Source organism: Quercus suber, unplaced genomic scaffold (genome assembly GCF_002906115.3).
Source record: "Quercus suber isolate HL8 unplaced genomic scaffold, Cork oak 2.0 scaffold_4, whole genome shotgun sequence".
NCBI classification, from domain to species: Eukaryota; Viridiplantae; Streptophyta; class Magnoliopsida; order Fagales; family Fagaceae; genus Quercus; species Quercus suber.
The window spans coordinates 778,584-794,335 of NW_027069470.1; the positions used below are offsets into that span (position 1 = coordinate 778,584).

The window sequence follows — 15,752 nt, forward strand, 5'->3', positions numbered from 1 at the left end:
ACTCCAAAGTCTCAAATAACTTGCAATCACAACAAATAGTCAAATTAGATTGATTAAAATGCACAATATGCACCCTGTTACTATCATCACCAACTAGTGAAAAAGTAAATTCATACCTCAAGAGAACTCATCTTCAAACATTTTAAACAAAACAAGAGTCTAAACATTAGCAGCATGCTTCAACATCCCTCCATACCTGTTAACTTTTGTAGGTACACCATTCTTGTAACGAAAATCTTCATTTGTTTCTTCTTGACTTATTTGTGCCACTTTTTCCTCATAAAATTCAATAATTAGTGGCAAGGAAGTTTTCATGATTTTATGAAAAACACTATTTGTGCTCTCACTTCGTTGGGTGGACTTCATCTTTGCTGAAAAGAAGTCTACATTAAAACTTGGACACCACTTTTCTCGAATATGGTATAACCTATTAAGCCAATGATTATTTTTTTTGCTTATGCTTCTCAATCATCGCACTTCAAGTTGCCTCAAACTCCATTACATTCATATTTCCATATAAGCATTTATTGAAACTTTTATGGAAGTCATGATTGCTATAAAGCCCAACAAGTTTTTTTTTTTGGCGTTTTGACTAATATGCCACAAACAAAGTCAATGTCGAGACTTAGGAAAAACCTCCCATTGCAATCAAAAAAGTCTCAAGCAATCAAAAAAGTCTTAAACAACCAAATAAATGACTGAATAGTCTCATTTACTAGAAATGCACAACCAAATAAAATATTGTTCTAATGATGGTTAATCCCCATAAATGGTGCACAAATTAAGTTGTACTTATTGGTTTGATAAGTAGTATAAAAAATAATATCTCCAAAAGAGTCGTAATCTAATTTTGACCTACCATCTCTCCAAAAGAAATTTGTCATTCTATTATCTTGATCTACTTGCATTGAATAGAAGAACATTGAATCTTCACTTTGCCTTTTTTTTTTTTAAATAATTAATGATACTTTGCCCATCTCTAGCTTCAATTATTTCTTTTCTTACAGTCCACAAGAAGTTGTGACAATCTTGCCTTAAGAACCCAAGATTATTTGCACCATCAACTTCCTTTGCTAAAAAGGAGTATGACTTTGTTGCTTTTATACCCGCAACAACCATATTGCTAAGTATATTCCTATGTCTACTATGCACCTTTCTACCTAATCGCAAATTACACATTTCTTAAAGACTTGCAAATTCATGAGTATGTATATCGTTGAAATGTGACACAGTCCAAATATCATTCTTCACATCAAACCGAATCCTAGCACAACAACTTGTCCTTGTCTCTAAATGATTTTATTTTTTCACATCAAAAGGGTCTTCAAATTCTTTAAAATCTTGTTTAGAACACACAAATTCCCTTTACCTAACAACACCATTTACTGTTCGTCTAGCTGCTTTTTGAATGCTAAACCCCTTCTTTAAAGCATATTCATTATACATGTTATATGCTTCTTATTCGGAATTCACTTGCATTCCTATTTTGATTTCACCACTTTCAACAAAAGTTACATTCTCAATATTTTCTCCTTCGTCATTGCCTTCATCCACATCAATGACATTCTCATTTTTTTCTCCATCATTGTTCTCAGCCACATTAATAACATTTCTTTGAAACTCCATTGCATTAGTCTAATGCAAACAAGAAAAAAAAAAAAACATTGCATAGAAACAATTAGAAAAGACAAAGGGGAGCTTTTAAAACATTAAAAGAAAAAAAAAAAAAAAACATATACGAATGTTCCTGTACCTCAGCCATAAAACCAGAGATAGTAAACACACATATACTAATGCTCATATCCTCTGTTGAAATCATAGATAGTAAACACACGACACACAGTAAATACTATGATGCCCAGACAAAGGGAAGGGGCAATGCTCCTGTATCTCAGTCATAAACACACAACACACTCAACTGGGCATCATACCCATAATCAAAATATTATAATTTCCACCTGACTCAAATGCTAACAAAGTATTTACTGTATTTCCTCAAATACCTTTTTTTTTAATATGTAATATTTCATCAAAACTTATATTAAAAATGAAAATGAATTGTTAAAAATTAGTAATTCATACCTGTTGATCAAGAATCAAATACTCCAATTAAAAACAAAGGTCTTGCATAGCAACAATATAGAAATTAAAAAACAACCAATTGAATTTTTCAAAGTGAATAAAAAATGGAATAGTCACTTAACAAACTTACTATTGGTTCAATAAGGCCCTAATTAGAAATGAAGGAACCGGGTTCCTTTTAAGAGGTCATTTGACAAACTGGAAAAAAAAAATAGTGCTACAAATAAAAGAAACGAATGAACTTTGGCAAAGAAATGATACAACACAATAACAAAAAAACCAAAAATGTGACTTCAAAATATCCCCACCCTATCTAATCACATTTTTTTTGGGTGGATTTTGAAATAGAAGTGAGGTGGGTGGTGGAAACAGTTGGTCCATCGCAGTTCAATCGCCAAATCCTCTACTCTGGTGTTTTGCGGTGTTGTCGTTAGGCTGGAGCAATTGTCAGAACTTTTCTGGGTAAGGCGAGATTGCTGGCAACAGCAAATGTGATATTCCGTCGATGGCTAAAAGTGATAGGGAGTGTATTTTTGTTTTTGAGAGAGTTGTGTTTCTAAATATAGGAAAAAATAAAAACGTTTGGTGTTTCAGTGGCAAAAAAGTGGGAAAAATGGGCAAGCTATTGAAAACTTTAAGGGTATTATGGTATTTTACTTTGCTACACATGTCTAATTTTTAGTGGGTAGTCTCACCAAACAAGTTACTGACATGGAGAAAGTGTCCCATATGATACTTTCTGACTTAAGTGTTATTCTTTTTTTTTAAAACAAACTAAGCGCTTCATTCATTCATAATTGTTAACAATATAAAGAGAGAGAGAATGACTGAATAGTCAATATATTGATGTGTACAAAACAATGTACAAAAAAGAGCCTTATATAGGCTAGGTATGTGTACAGTACAAGTAACATGAATGCAATACAAGTAATATATTGGGCTAAGCCCAATGGGCTAATCTAGCCTAATCTATCTATACACTAACATCCCCTCTCAAACTCGAGGTGGCAAGGAGGAAGCCAACTGGAGTTTGGATATAAAATCTCGAAGACGACCAAGCGGGTGAGATTTGGTGAAGATATCAACAGGCTGGTCAGCAAATGAGATGGAGAACAACTTGAGATTGCCTTTCTTGAGATGCTGGCGAGAGATGTGGCAGTCGATCTCAATGTGCTTGGTGCGTTCATGGAAGACATCATTATGAGCAATGTAGATAGCACTACGATTGTCACAATAAAGAGGAGTAGCAGTGGGCTGTGAAGCATCCATGTCAGCCAAGAGCTAACGAAGCCAGACAAGCTCGCAGGTGGTGTCGGCAAGGGCACGATACTCAGCCTCATTACTGGAATGGGAAACAACATCCTACTTTTTGCTACGCCATGAGACAAGAGAAGTACCCAACAGAAAATAGAAACCTGTGATAAAGCATCGATCAGTCGGATCACCTGCCCAATCCGCATCTGAATAAGCATGAAGCTCAAAAGAAGATCGAGAGGAGTAGTGTAGACCATGATAAAGTGTGCCTTTGACATATTGGAGAATTCGAAGAACAGCAGCATAGTGGACAGAACGAGGGGCATCCATGAACTTACTAACCATATCCACGGCATGTGAAATATTTGGACGAGTAACAGTGAGATAGATCAGACTACCAACCAACTGACGATAGCGAGTAGCATCAGATATAGGTTCACCATCCAAGGGTGTGAGCTTTGCATTGTATTCCAAAGGAGTGAAAATAGTCTTGTTGTTAGTGATACCGGCTTTGGAGAGAAGATCAGAAGCGTATTTAGCTTGGGAAAGATAGTATCCATCAGAGGATGAGGTAACCTCAAGCCCAAGAAAATAGCTGAGAGTACCCAAATCTTTCATCTCAAAATGCTGACTAAGGAAGTGCTGAAGAGAGCAGATACCTGCAGAATCATCTCCAGTAATAATCATATCATTAACATAGAGAAGAATAAGAGTGATACCAGCAGAGGATCTTCAGACGAAGAGAGCAGTGTCATGAGGACTCGAAGTGAAACCCTACTGAGCAACAACTGAGCTAAACTTTTCAAACCAAGCTCGAGGAGCCTGCTTGAGGCCATAAAGAGCACAGTGAAGGCGACAAACTTGACTGCCTGAGTGTGGATAGCCAGGGGGTGGTTGCATGTACACTTCTTCTTGAAGGTCTCCATTGAGGAAAGCATTCTTCACATCCATTTGATAAAGAAGCCAACGACGAACAGTAGCTACAGCAATGAGACATCTGACAGATGTAAGGCGAGCAACAGGAGCAAATGTTTCCTCATAGTTAATGCCATACTCCTGGGTAAAGCCCTTGGTAACTAGGCGAGCCTTGTATCGTTCAACAGTTCCATCAGCCTTGATCTTAATCTTGTAAACCCACCTACAACCTACTACAGACTGACCAGGAGGCAAATCAACCATATCCCAAGTGTGATTTTTATGAAGGGCATCTAGTTCATCATTTATAGCTTGCAGCCAAAGAGGGTCAGTATAGGCCTCACGATAGGTGTAAGGTTCATAGAGGGTGGTAAGGGCAAAAGAGCAGTGATAATCAGAGAGATAAGGGGGAGGAATGCTTACCCAAGTGGAACGACGAAGTTCAAGACCATCAAGAGACTTAGGAGAGGGTGGTGCCACAGGATCCAAGACAGGCGGGTCATATGCCGGGGATAGAACTGGAGATGAGTCGTCTAGAGAGGCAGCCAATGTTGAAGAATCCTCTACAAGTTCAAGATAGAGAGGGAGGAAAAGATCAGTAAAAATGAGAGACTCAGAGGAAGAGGATGTAGGAAACTGTTGAAGACTCGTGAAAGGACGATGTTCCCAAAACTCAATATGACGGGAGACACGAAGACGATGAGAAATGGGATCATAACAGCGAAACCCCTTTTGAGATACACCATAACCAAGGAAACAACAGAGACGAGCATGAGGTTGGAGCTTTGTTCGTTTATGAGGAGGAAGAGAGACAAAGCAGGCACAACCAAAAACCCGAAGAGAGGAGTAGTCGGGGGTTTGACCATAGAGAAGCTCATATGGTGATTTGTTGTGTGTAGTTGGTGAAGGGATACGATTAATGGTGTATACAGCAGTGAGTGCAGCTTCACCCCAAAAGCGCTCAGGAAGAGAGGCAGAAATGAGAAAGGTGCGGACAACATCAAGAATGTGACGATGTTTTTGTTCTGCACGACCATTTTGTTGAGAGGTGTAAGGACAAGACCGCTGAGTAAGTGTACCATGATTGTCTAAAAAGGATAGGAAAGATTTATCATTATATTCTTGAGCATTATCTGATCGAAAAACTTTGACGGCGCGATTGAACTGTGTTTCAATCATTTTATGAAATGTTTGGTAAATAGACACAAGTTCAGGCCTATGGTGAAGCAGATAAATCCAAGTATATCGAGAAAAATCATCCACAAATGTGATAAAATATCTAGATCCCCCCTCAGTAGGAATAGGTGCAAGACCCCAAATATTAGAATGTATAAGATCAAAAGGTGCAGAAGAAAATGAGTCCCTATTATTAAAGGGCAATTTTGTTTGTTTGCCAAAATGACAAGAAGTACAATCAAAATTTTGAAACTGAACTGAACCTAAATGACCTTGAGAAGCTAACAACTGAAGACGAGATAAGGATGGATGACCAAGACGAGCATGCCATAGATCAGGTGAGGAGGTGGTAGTGGTAGCAGCTGCAGAAATAACTTGTGAAGGAATCTTCAAGTCATGAACCTCAAACATGCGACCAACCTTACGGCCTGTCCCAAGCACTTGACCCGTCCGGGGATCCTGCACATCCACACCATGATTAGTAAAGAGAAGATCTACGCCTAATTCACAAAGTTGACCAACAGAAAGCAAATTGAGGGATAAATTTGGGATATGAAAAGTGTCACTAAGGGATAAACAAGGAGAAGAGATTGTTCCTTTATGACTAATAGACATAGGAGTTCCATCAGCAGTGTAAATGGTGATTGGATGTTCTAAGGGTGCCTTATCAAAAAATTGGGATTCATCAAGAGTCATATGGTTACAACATGCAGTATCAAAAAACAAAGATTGTTTACCTGAGGTGATAGAAAGGGCAGTGGAAGTGCAGGATAAAACCTGTTGAACAACTGCCTCAATATCAGCCGTAGTAAATGAGGAAGTCAAAGATGGACCTGTAGAAACCGATGGATCTGAAGGACATACAGCAGCTGCCCGAGGAAGAGAAGCTTTATTCTGCTCTTGCACAAATTTCTGCAGTTTGCGACAAACTGAGATGTCATGGCCTTTAGCACGGCAAAACTCGCAGCTAGTACCTTTGGAAGACTTAGAGGTGGGACGCCCAGAGTTTATTCGTGGAGGAGCAGTGAATGCAGCAATGGGAGGCTGTGGAGATGGTGTAACCAATACATGATCAGATGATGACATGTGATGAGTAGGCCGACGGTTCTCCTCAGAAATGAGCTCCTTGACTGCAGCATCAAGAGAAGGAGTAGGAGACTAACTAAGCAGAGAAGCCCTAATAGGCTCAAAATCCTCACGTAAACCCATCATGAAGTGCATAAATCTACGGCGATCTCGATATTTGACAAAGAGCTCAATGTCCTTAGAACACACTAGTGGAGGATTTGCAGCAGAGAGTTGTTCCCACATAGTAGAAGTCTGAGAATAAAAATCAGAAATAGACTGACCTGTCTCTTGGCGCATTTGATAAAGTTTTGATTCAATGTGAAACTCCAAGCTTGAATCATTAGTACAATTATAGCAATCGGCCAAAAACTTCCAAGCAGCCTCAGCAGTCTCAAGACGAGGAAGAAGATTATGAATGGAGGGAATAAAGGTATTGATAAACTAAGACAAGATCTTACTTTGAATACTCTCCCATTCCTCTAGGCGATCTTCATAATCATCTGTTGTAACAGTAGTCGTGGAAGACTCTTCAGCAGCTGTGACTTTGGACTTGGTACTGGCTTAGGAATTGAACCAGTCACATATCTCCACAGTTTACGACCCTTGAGAAAAACAGTCATATTCTGAGACCATGCATGATAGCTAGTAGGACCATCCAACATAATGGTGATAGGACGTATGATGTCTCGTTCATTTTGTTAAGTCATAATGAAGAAAATGACCAAAAAATGAGATTTAGAGACCTCAAATGCGTAAAAGGAGCCCAAAATCGAAATCTACACGAAAAACTGAGCAAGACAGGTCATGTTGAAAAATTTTGACTTTGGTCAAAGTCAACGGTCAAGTCAACGGTCAACGGCTGATGCTAACGTGGGATGCTGACATGGCTGAGTGATGTCACCCTAGGGCTGACGTGGCAAGACGCGATACGGAGCAGGCACGTGGAAGCGCGTGACCGGCGCGTGAGGCGCGTGTGAAAGGAGGACGGCGCGTGGAGGCGCGTGATCGAGCAGCAGAAACTTCAGCCGGCGCGTGGGGGCACGTGAGAGGTGATTTCTGACCGTTCTTGGTTGGGTTTTGCTCGGGATTGTCAGATCTGTCAATGTGTGCCTTTACTTTGGCGATTTGATTAACAAACTGACGAAATCCGAGTGTTCTAGGGTTGTGGGCGTGACAGCGGTGACTCGCTTCTGACAGTGACTACTAGATGAAGGCGAGGGCAACGAAAGAACGCTGGAGATGTCCACAGGAACCAAAAAATCAGAGGAAAAGCTCTGATACCATGTTAACAATATAAAGAGAGAGAGAATGACTGAATAGTCAATATATTGATGTGTATAAAACAATGTATAAAAGAGAGCCTTATATAGGCTAGGTATGTGTGCAATACAAGTAACATGAGTGCAGTACAAGTAATATACTGGGCTAAGCCCAATGGGCTAATCTAGCCTAATCTATCTATACACTAACAATAATATTGCAACTGTCAACATACAATGCCTGAAGAGAAGGAGGTGGGGATTCTTCCATCCATATCCTCTCACCAATTATATGTTTGGCAAATTTAGCCAAAGAATGTGCAACACAGTTGGCTGTTCTCCTAACATGACTAACAGAGAAATCTCTAAAACCCCTCCCTATACAAGAGATATCTTCATAAACATAACCTAACCTAAAGCTATTTGTACCGAGTCCAAATCTTCAGTCCCACATTTCCTGCTACACTATATATTCCACAAATAAAAACATGTCACATATCCATCTAATTTATTAAATACTAAATTTATGCCTTCTATTATTTCAATTATCTAAATATAATGGGTTATTTATTTATTTATTTTAAAAAATTAAAATAATAAAAAGTATAAATTTGGCATTTAACAAATTAGATAAATATGTAACATATTTTTATTTATAAAGTATATAGTAGAGCAGAAAGCGTAAGACAGAAGATTTGCACTCCTCGACTGTACCCATACCCAAGATGGCCTTAATGACAGTAACATTGTCCCCCTCCTATATTATCTCCGTAAATCCAGCGTCCATTGCAGACTCCACAGCCCTTCTACACGCCAGTGCTTCGGCCTCTTCACTGTCCTGCACAGAGGGTCCTCTTGCTGCCAAAGCCGCCATAACTTCGCCCTTGTCATTGCGAACCACGACACTAAATCCCGACGCATTCAGCTCCTTGAAAACAGCTGCATCCACGTTAATTTTGTATGCTAAACCCAATGGTGGCTTCCACTGATTTTGCTGCTGCACTAATTAATTAGACACCCGAACCAAAAGATGGTCTTGAGCATCCCGATATTCCTTCAGATAGTCCTCTGCCCGTCGAACCAGCCGAGAAGGATCCTGTATACGGCCTCCATGTAACACCGAATTCCTCTGATTCCATATCACCCAACATTGAACAAAGAATAACTCCACGTCCTCCACATTCAGTCGAGCCAACAAATCCTCAATCAACTGCACTATATCTCCTCTAGCCGTCGTACACTTCTGCAAGCAAACTTTGCTACCCGCCCAACAATATAAAAAAAAATTTAAAGGTAGCGCCGCCCTCATCAGACATTCCCTCTCTCTCTCTCTCTCTCTCTTTATATATAAATGTTTTAGACAGAACCTCAAAATGCAGAGAGTGTTTTCAAAAACCACGACTTTCTTCAGCAAACACACCACTCTGTTCAACAAACAGACACAAAACACTCATTTCCTCCTCCTTCACGCAACTTCAAATGTCGAAACACATAAAGACAAAATACCCCAAATGCATACCTCTCAGTCTCGGACTCAAAGCAGCAGCAACAACAACCACCTTCTATCAGGCAATACAAGAACTGGGTTTGGGCTGGTTCGCCTTCAAACTGCCCCAGATGATGATCAAACCCTTTACAATCACAGCCACGACGAGTTTGCTGGTGATGTCGAGAAGGTACACAGAGTTTTAAAGAAATTCCACTGAAGCGTTCCCAAATTGGAACTCGCTTTGCAACAATCTGGTGTTGTTATGCGTTCTGGTTTAACCGAGCGTGTATTGGATCGCTGCGGCGATGCCGGGAACTTGGGGTATAGTTTTTTTCATTTGGGCTTCCAAACAGCCCGGTTATAGGCATAGCTATGAGGTTTACAAATCTATGATTAAGATTTTAGGGAAAATGAGGCAATTTGGTGCTGTTTGGGCACTGATTGAAGAGATGAGGAGGGATAATCCCCAGTTGATATCCCCACAAGTGTTTGTTGTTCTGATGAGGCGCTTTGCCTCGGATAGAATGGTTAAGAAAGCCATTCAAGTATTGTATGAGATGCCAAAGTATGGTTGTGAGCCTGATGAGTATGTGTTTGGGTGTTTGTTAGATGATTTGTGTAAGAATGGTTGTGTTAAGGAAGCTGCATTGTTATTTGAGGATATGAGTGTTTGGTTTACAACTACGCTTAGGCATTTTACATCGTTGTTGTATGGTTGGTGTAAAGAAGGGCAGCTTATAGAAGCCAAGTTTGTGTTGGTGCAGATGAGGGAGGCGGGGTTTGAGCCCGACATTGTGGTTTATAACAATTTGCTTACTGGGTATGCTCAATTAGGGAAGATGAGTGATGCCTTTGATGTTTTGAAGGAGATGAGGAGGAAGGGCTGTGAGCCGAATGCAACTTCAAGTGGCTGTGAGGCTGATGTTGTGACCTACACTACATTGATAAGTGGTTTTTGCAAGTGGGATTTATGAGCTTTTGGATGCTATGATACAGCAAGGACATACTCTGAATCAGACAACTTTTATGCACATCATGTTGGCTCGTGAGAAGAAGGAACAGCTAGAAGAGTGTTTGGAACTCGTGGAGGGGATGTGGAAGATTGGTTGCATTCCTGATCTTAGTACTTACAATACAGTGATTAGGTTAGCTTTCAAGTTTGGGAGAGGTTAAGGAAGGCATTCGGCTTTGGAATGAAATGGAGGGAAGTGGACTTAGTCCAGGGCTAGAAACCTTTCTCATAATGATTCATGGGTTTCTTGGGCAAGATCGTCTGCTTGAAGCTTGTGAGCACTTCAAAGAAATGGTTGGGAGAGGTCTTCTATCTGCTCGTCATTATGGTACCTTGAAGGAGTTCCTAAATTCTCTATTAAATGCCAGGAAGCTTTAGATGGTTGAAGATGTATGGAGTTGCATCAGGAGTAAAGGGTGTGAGCTTAATGTGTTTGCATGGACAATTTGGATTCACGCACTCTTTAGGAATGGGCACGTGAAGGAGGCTTGTTCATATTGTCTAGAAATGATGGATGCGGATGTAATGCTACAGGCAGATACTTCTGCCAAACTCGTGTGATTTAAGGAAACTTTATAACAGAGAGATTGTGGCTGAGATAACAGAGAAGGTTAGGAAAATGGCTGCAGATAGACAGATCACTTTCAAGATGTATGAACGGCTAGGAGAGAGGGACTTGGAAGAAAATTGATGGGAGGAAAAGGAGGGCTCGTTGACGCCAGTGGGATGGAGGGCATGATAGAACTAAGCTTTAGTAGTTTGAATGAGAAGGTTTCTATGAAGTAAATCAATTAGTTAGCAGATTGTGCGCAAGTCATATGTTGTCAGCCAGTATTTAGGTAACGCACGTCTCATGAATAGTTAGAGGACTGGACCCATTTTTTTTTTTTTTTAAATATATGAAAAACATGCAACCGTTGCAATGGGTGTTTGCTAATGGACATGGGAAAGAGCAGCTTATTTTCACTAGCGTTCTTTCTTGCCCGTATGTTCCATCAATTTGTTTCATTTTTGTTATATTGTGCTATTTATTACACTGGGTTCGCCTATTCACTAGAATATTGTTCTGTTCTTGGTTAGATGTAATTCATGTGTTACAGAGGAAATCCATTCCTCTTCAAGAACAAGGGATGTTTTGATTTCGGGCAAAAAACTATGACACTCTGGTATCTAGATTGAAACCCTCACACTGCCACTTTCCTGTCTTTTCAGTGTGCATATGGAATATAACTTCTTATATCCTCCTGCTTGAGAAAAGTGGGAGATCCAAGAGCAGTACATACACTTAAGGCTATCACAATTTTGCCAGACCGTTGCTTATGCAACCATGAGGTGCAGATGGTATCACATACTCAAGTCAAATTCTAAAAGTAGCCTGAAACATACTGTTTCTGGGCAATTAATCATAAGGGTCAAACTATAATAGTGTACAATTTTGCTTTGCCATGTTATCCTACTAGTATCATTTACTGCTAAATTAGTCTAGTGACTAGTGAACATGTTACACTGATGATTTATTTGCATATTATTAATCTACTTTGTATTTGTTGTGGCTATTTTCACTTTTGCAGCCAGTGGCATCTGAAATATATCATAATGTGTACAACCTACATTAGAATTTTTTTTGTCCTTCTTATTATTACACAAGGAAGGTAAATGAACATGTCTTAATTTCTTGTGCCTCAGAATTGATTCCGTGTCAAGATTGGTGGCTATTCTATCTTCTTAAATTCCCTCCTCAATTAGTTGGGTTCTACATTTTTTGCAGGTTTCATAGTTGCAATCTCCTTTTCATAAATATCTGGTATGTTTTGTCATTTTCTTTCTTTAATAGTTATATTTGGCTATATTATTATCTCATACTGCATGATCCATAATATTATGCATTTGAACCATTCTGCATGGCAGATGGCACTATGTGGATGTAGGTTGTGGTACCTGTCCTGGGGGTTGATAAATCTATCCATTTTTATGCTTGGATTGGATCCCATCAAATAACAATCAAACCCCTGCTTTATATGCTTATAGAGGAACTTAAGCTTCCAATATGATCTCCCCTATTAGTTGACCAAATCTTTCAAAAGTTTGATGGATAGAATGATTTGGCCATTTGTTCACTCTCATTGGTCTGTACTCTTAACTTTTGTGTGTCTTTGAAACAGTCTGTCTATGAGATGGAATCAAACTTATTCAGTCCAGTGAACTTTTGATGTTGTTGATAAACTCAGTAGACTCACTATAAGGGGGTTTTGCTTCCTTTATTTATGCTTAAAATAGAGAATTATACTTGTCACTTGAGCGTCTGAGGTAGTGATAGCTTTCTCATTCTCAAGTGGAGCAGAATATTTGAATATTATTCCTTTCTTACTATTGGCTGGTGCATTTATACTATTCCCAGTAATTAAAAGGTTACCTTACTCTTTACTCTCTTTCTTTTTCTGTGGTCATTGTCAGTTCATAAAATGTTTCCCACATATCGTAGAGCTTTTCTGTAACACAATTTTTTTTTTTTGTTCATGACCATTTCCAACTTTCAACGTCAATTCCAAAATTTTGATGTTCATGACTGTCTCCAACTTTTAATTACTATAGTAACGCCTAGGTAGGGAAGCCATTTTGGTTGCTCCCTCCTACCCTTTTTTGGTTATCAAAAAAGAAAAGAGACTGTCCAACTCCAACAATTCAGCATTCATTACTGGGCTTACTTGTTCAAAGTGATGGCTATGGTGTATGCTTAATTATTATCCCACGAGAGGGATATTGTATGACTTATTATTTAATTAGAATGATTCATGAAAGAACATTCCAAAATACCCTATTGTTTGTGCTGTGCCCACCATTTGGATGCCATTCCACATTAAAGGAAGGTGGATGCTGCTTCAACTGAAGTTGTATTTGAATTATGCTTTTATTTGATTAGAAAAAGGATACTTGAACAATTTGGATGATAAGATAATTTAGGTTGTCTTTGGTGCTTATGGATGGGAGACTTCTGTCTACTGTTGGTATGCCATTGTGGGATGAGTATTGTTGTATGATGTTGTAGCTATTCACATATCTTTATGATGAATAATAGTAATTCTAAATAGGAAGGAAGCCACATTTCACCACTAAGTATGGGATTGGAGTAGAAGAACCTATATATTTTGTGCATGCGGTCTCTTGTATATTTCCTGTGCATATGGGAGTTTATGTCCAATGCATAACCACGATCTACTATTTGAAAACATAGAAAGGAGACATATATATATTTTCCCAAGCACTCAATCTTGCTCAAAATCTAAAGGGATGTTAACTTTGTCAATGATGGCTGTCATAAATTATTAGGTGCAATGTAACCATGTTTGCCCTATGTACCCCAAAAAGTATATCCTGTACTGCCCATTAAATGCAAGTGTAGTTAAAGGGTGATTTAGATGAAAAAAAAGTACAGTTAAAGAATGAAAATTAGGGTGTATGAGCCACGTTATTTCAAACCTGAAAGGCCTTAGTCTGGGACACAGAGATTACCCCCCAAGCCTTCTCTACCATCTCTGGACAATAAGGGTGTGTGAGCCACATCATTTCAAACCTAAAAGGCATTGGGCTGAAAGGGAGATAAACCTCTGTTGTATCCAAAAGCATAGGACCATGATCAGATCTTACAATGTCCAGGTTCTTAGGCTTTTCAATTATTGGGAAAACTGAAGGAGGTTAGAAAAAGATTAACAGAGTGGACTAACTGAATAAGGCTGTTTTTGGACAGGTTGACAAAGCCATTGCTGAGAAGAGAGATGATCTGCAAGCTATTCAAGCAAACGAATGCAATGAAGAGGATGTATGTGGTGAACAACAAATTAGGGAGCAACTAGAGGAGTTGATGCGAAAGGAAGAGATTATGTGGGATTAGAAAGGAGTAATTGGGTCGTTCAGTGGACAGAAACACCAAGTACTTCAAGCTATGGTAAGGAAAAGAAGAGTGGTCAAAAGAATTGTTCAATTGAAGGGAGAAGATGGAGAATGGTATGATGGTTCCAGCCAAATGGAGCATTGCAGCATTTCAAGGAATTTGTGGGAAATGGGAGAGCATGCAATAGTGTGAGATTTTGCGACAGCCTGAAGGCCTCAATCTACCAGCATTCACTGAAGATCGAAAAGCAGAGCTAGACAGGCCAGTTTCACCAGAAGAATTTTTTTGTTTTTTGGATTAGTTTCACAAAAAGAAATAGAAGCAGTTGTGTTTCAATCAGGTCTAACCAAAGCTCCTGGACCGGATAGACTATCAACGGTCTTTTATAAAAAATTATTTGAGTTTACGTGATAGCCTAACGGCATCCTTTGTAGTGCTTAATGTATGTGGTTTGAAGCCCCCCTCCCCCCTTATCTACCAATTAAAAAAAAAAAAACCTAGGGAGTAGTGAGGCCTGCAGTCACAGCAATGATTCAAGTTCTCTTCCATTCAAGTGCTCCTCTAAGTATGCAAAAAACCAGTTGAATAGCATGACTAGGCAGAGCCAAATTTGAGAGGAGCTTCATGGATTGGCAGATCCTAATCACAGCGAAGGGTGTCTGGAAGTGAAGCAGGGTGTGGAGTGGTAGAGGTTTTGTTGCTAAGTCAACCACAAGAACCCAAATTTTTGGTGGCTTCATAATGATCTGTTTGGATTGAGAGGGAGGGAAGGAAAGTAGAGTAGAGTAAAGTAGATTTAGCCTAAAATTAGCATATTTTTAGCCAACTTTACTCTACTTCCCTCCACTCTCACTCTTTTTCCCCATCCAAACGGGTCATAAGTTTCAAATCTTGCAGTAGGAAGATAACTAGATTGTTGGCTATTAGGGGGCACTGCTACAAGCTAAGAGCTCAGGGATTTTAAGAATTATTCTTCTATTACCTTCTAAAGAGATCAAAAGTTTTGTTGTAAATAGGGAATGTTGGCCGTGGCAAGCATCATCCGTTTTGGAAGACATCTGTCATCTAGGATGTTTGAAGCTGCAGATGTCTTTTTTGTGGTTCTGGGTGTAGCTTTTGCATCGGCTTGCTTCTTAGCCAAATTGGCCTCTAATTGTTATATAAACTAGTGGCAGAAGATTTGTTTTTTTTATTAGGGGAAAAATGAAAATAATAGATGAGACTTATAAGTGTTAGTCACAAACTCTTCTTAAAATGATGTTATTATTTTATAACAAAGTATAATTGATACAATATATTGGATTTTCTAAATTAAGTTATTTATATTTGTTATTTGAAAGTGTTTTAAATTTTGTAAGTTTTTTTTTTTCAATGAAACATAATTCATTTTACATTCAATTATTATATAAGGTGAGATATTTTGTGAACAATGTAATGTATGATTGGAATTTGTTTCTAGTGTTCCTTACAAATGGTTTATCTTTTATACGTCTTGAATGACCTAAAGATGAAACAAATATAAGTAAATTCATCACTTATATATTAAAGGTAAAAATACCATTTGGTCTCTACATTTTGAAGTTACAACTAATTTGGTCCTTACATTTT

The 15,752-nt window shown here is 38.9% G+C and overlaps 1 pseudogene; it reads left to right on the top strand.

Moving 5' to 3' along the window:
• Nucleotides 1–8,516: 8,516 nt before the first annotated feature.
• On the top strand, nucleotides 8,517–14,557 carry LOC111989593 (putative pentatricopeptide repeat-containing protein At5g65820; annotated as a pseudogene).
• The last annotated feature ends 1,195 nt before the right edge of the window (nucleotides 14,558–15,752 follow it).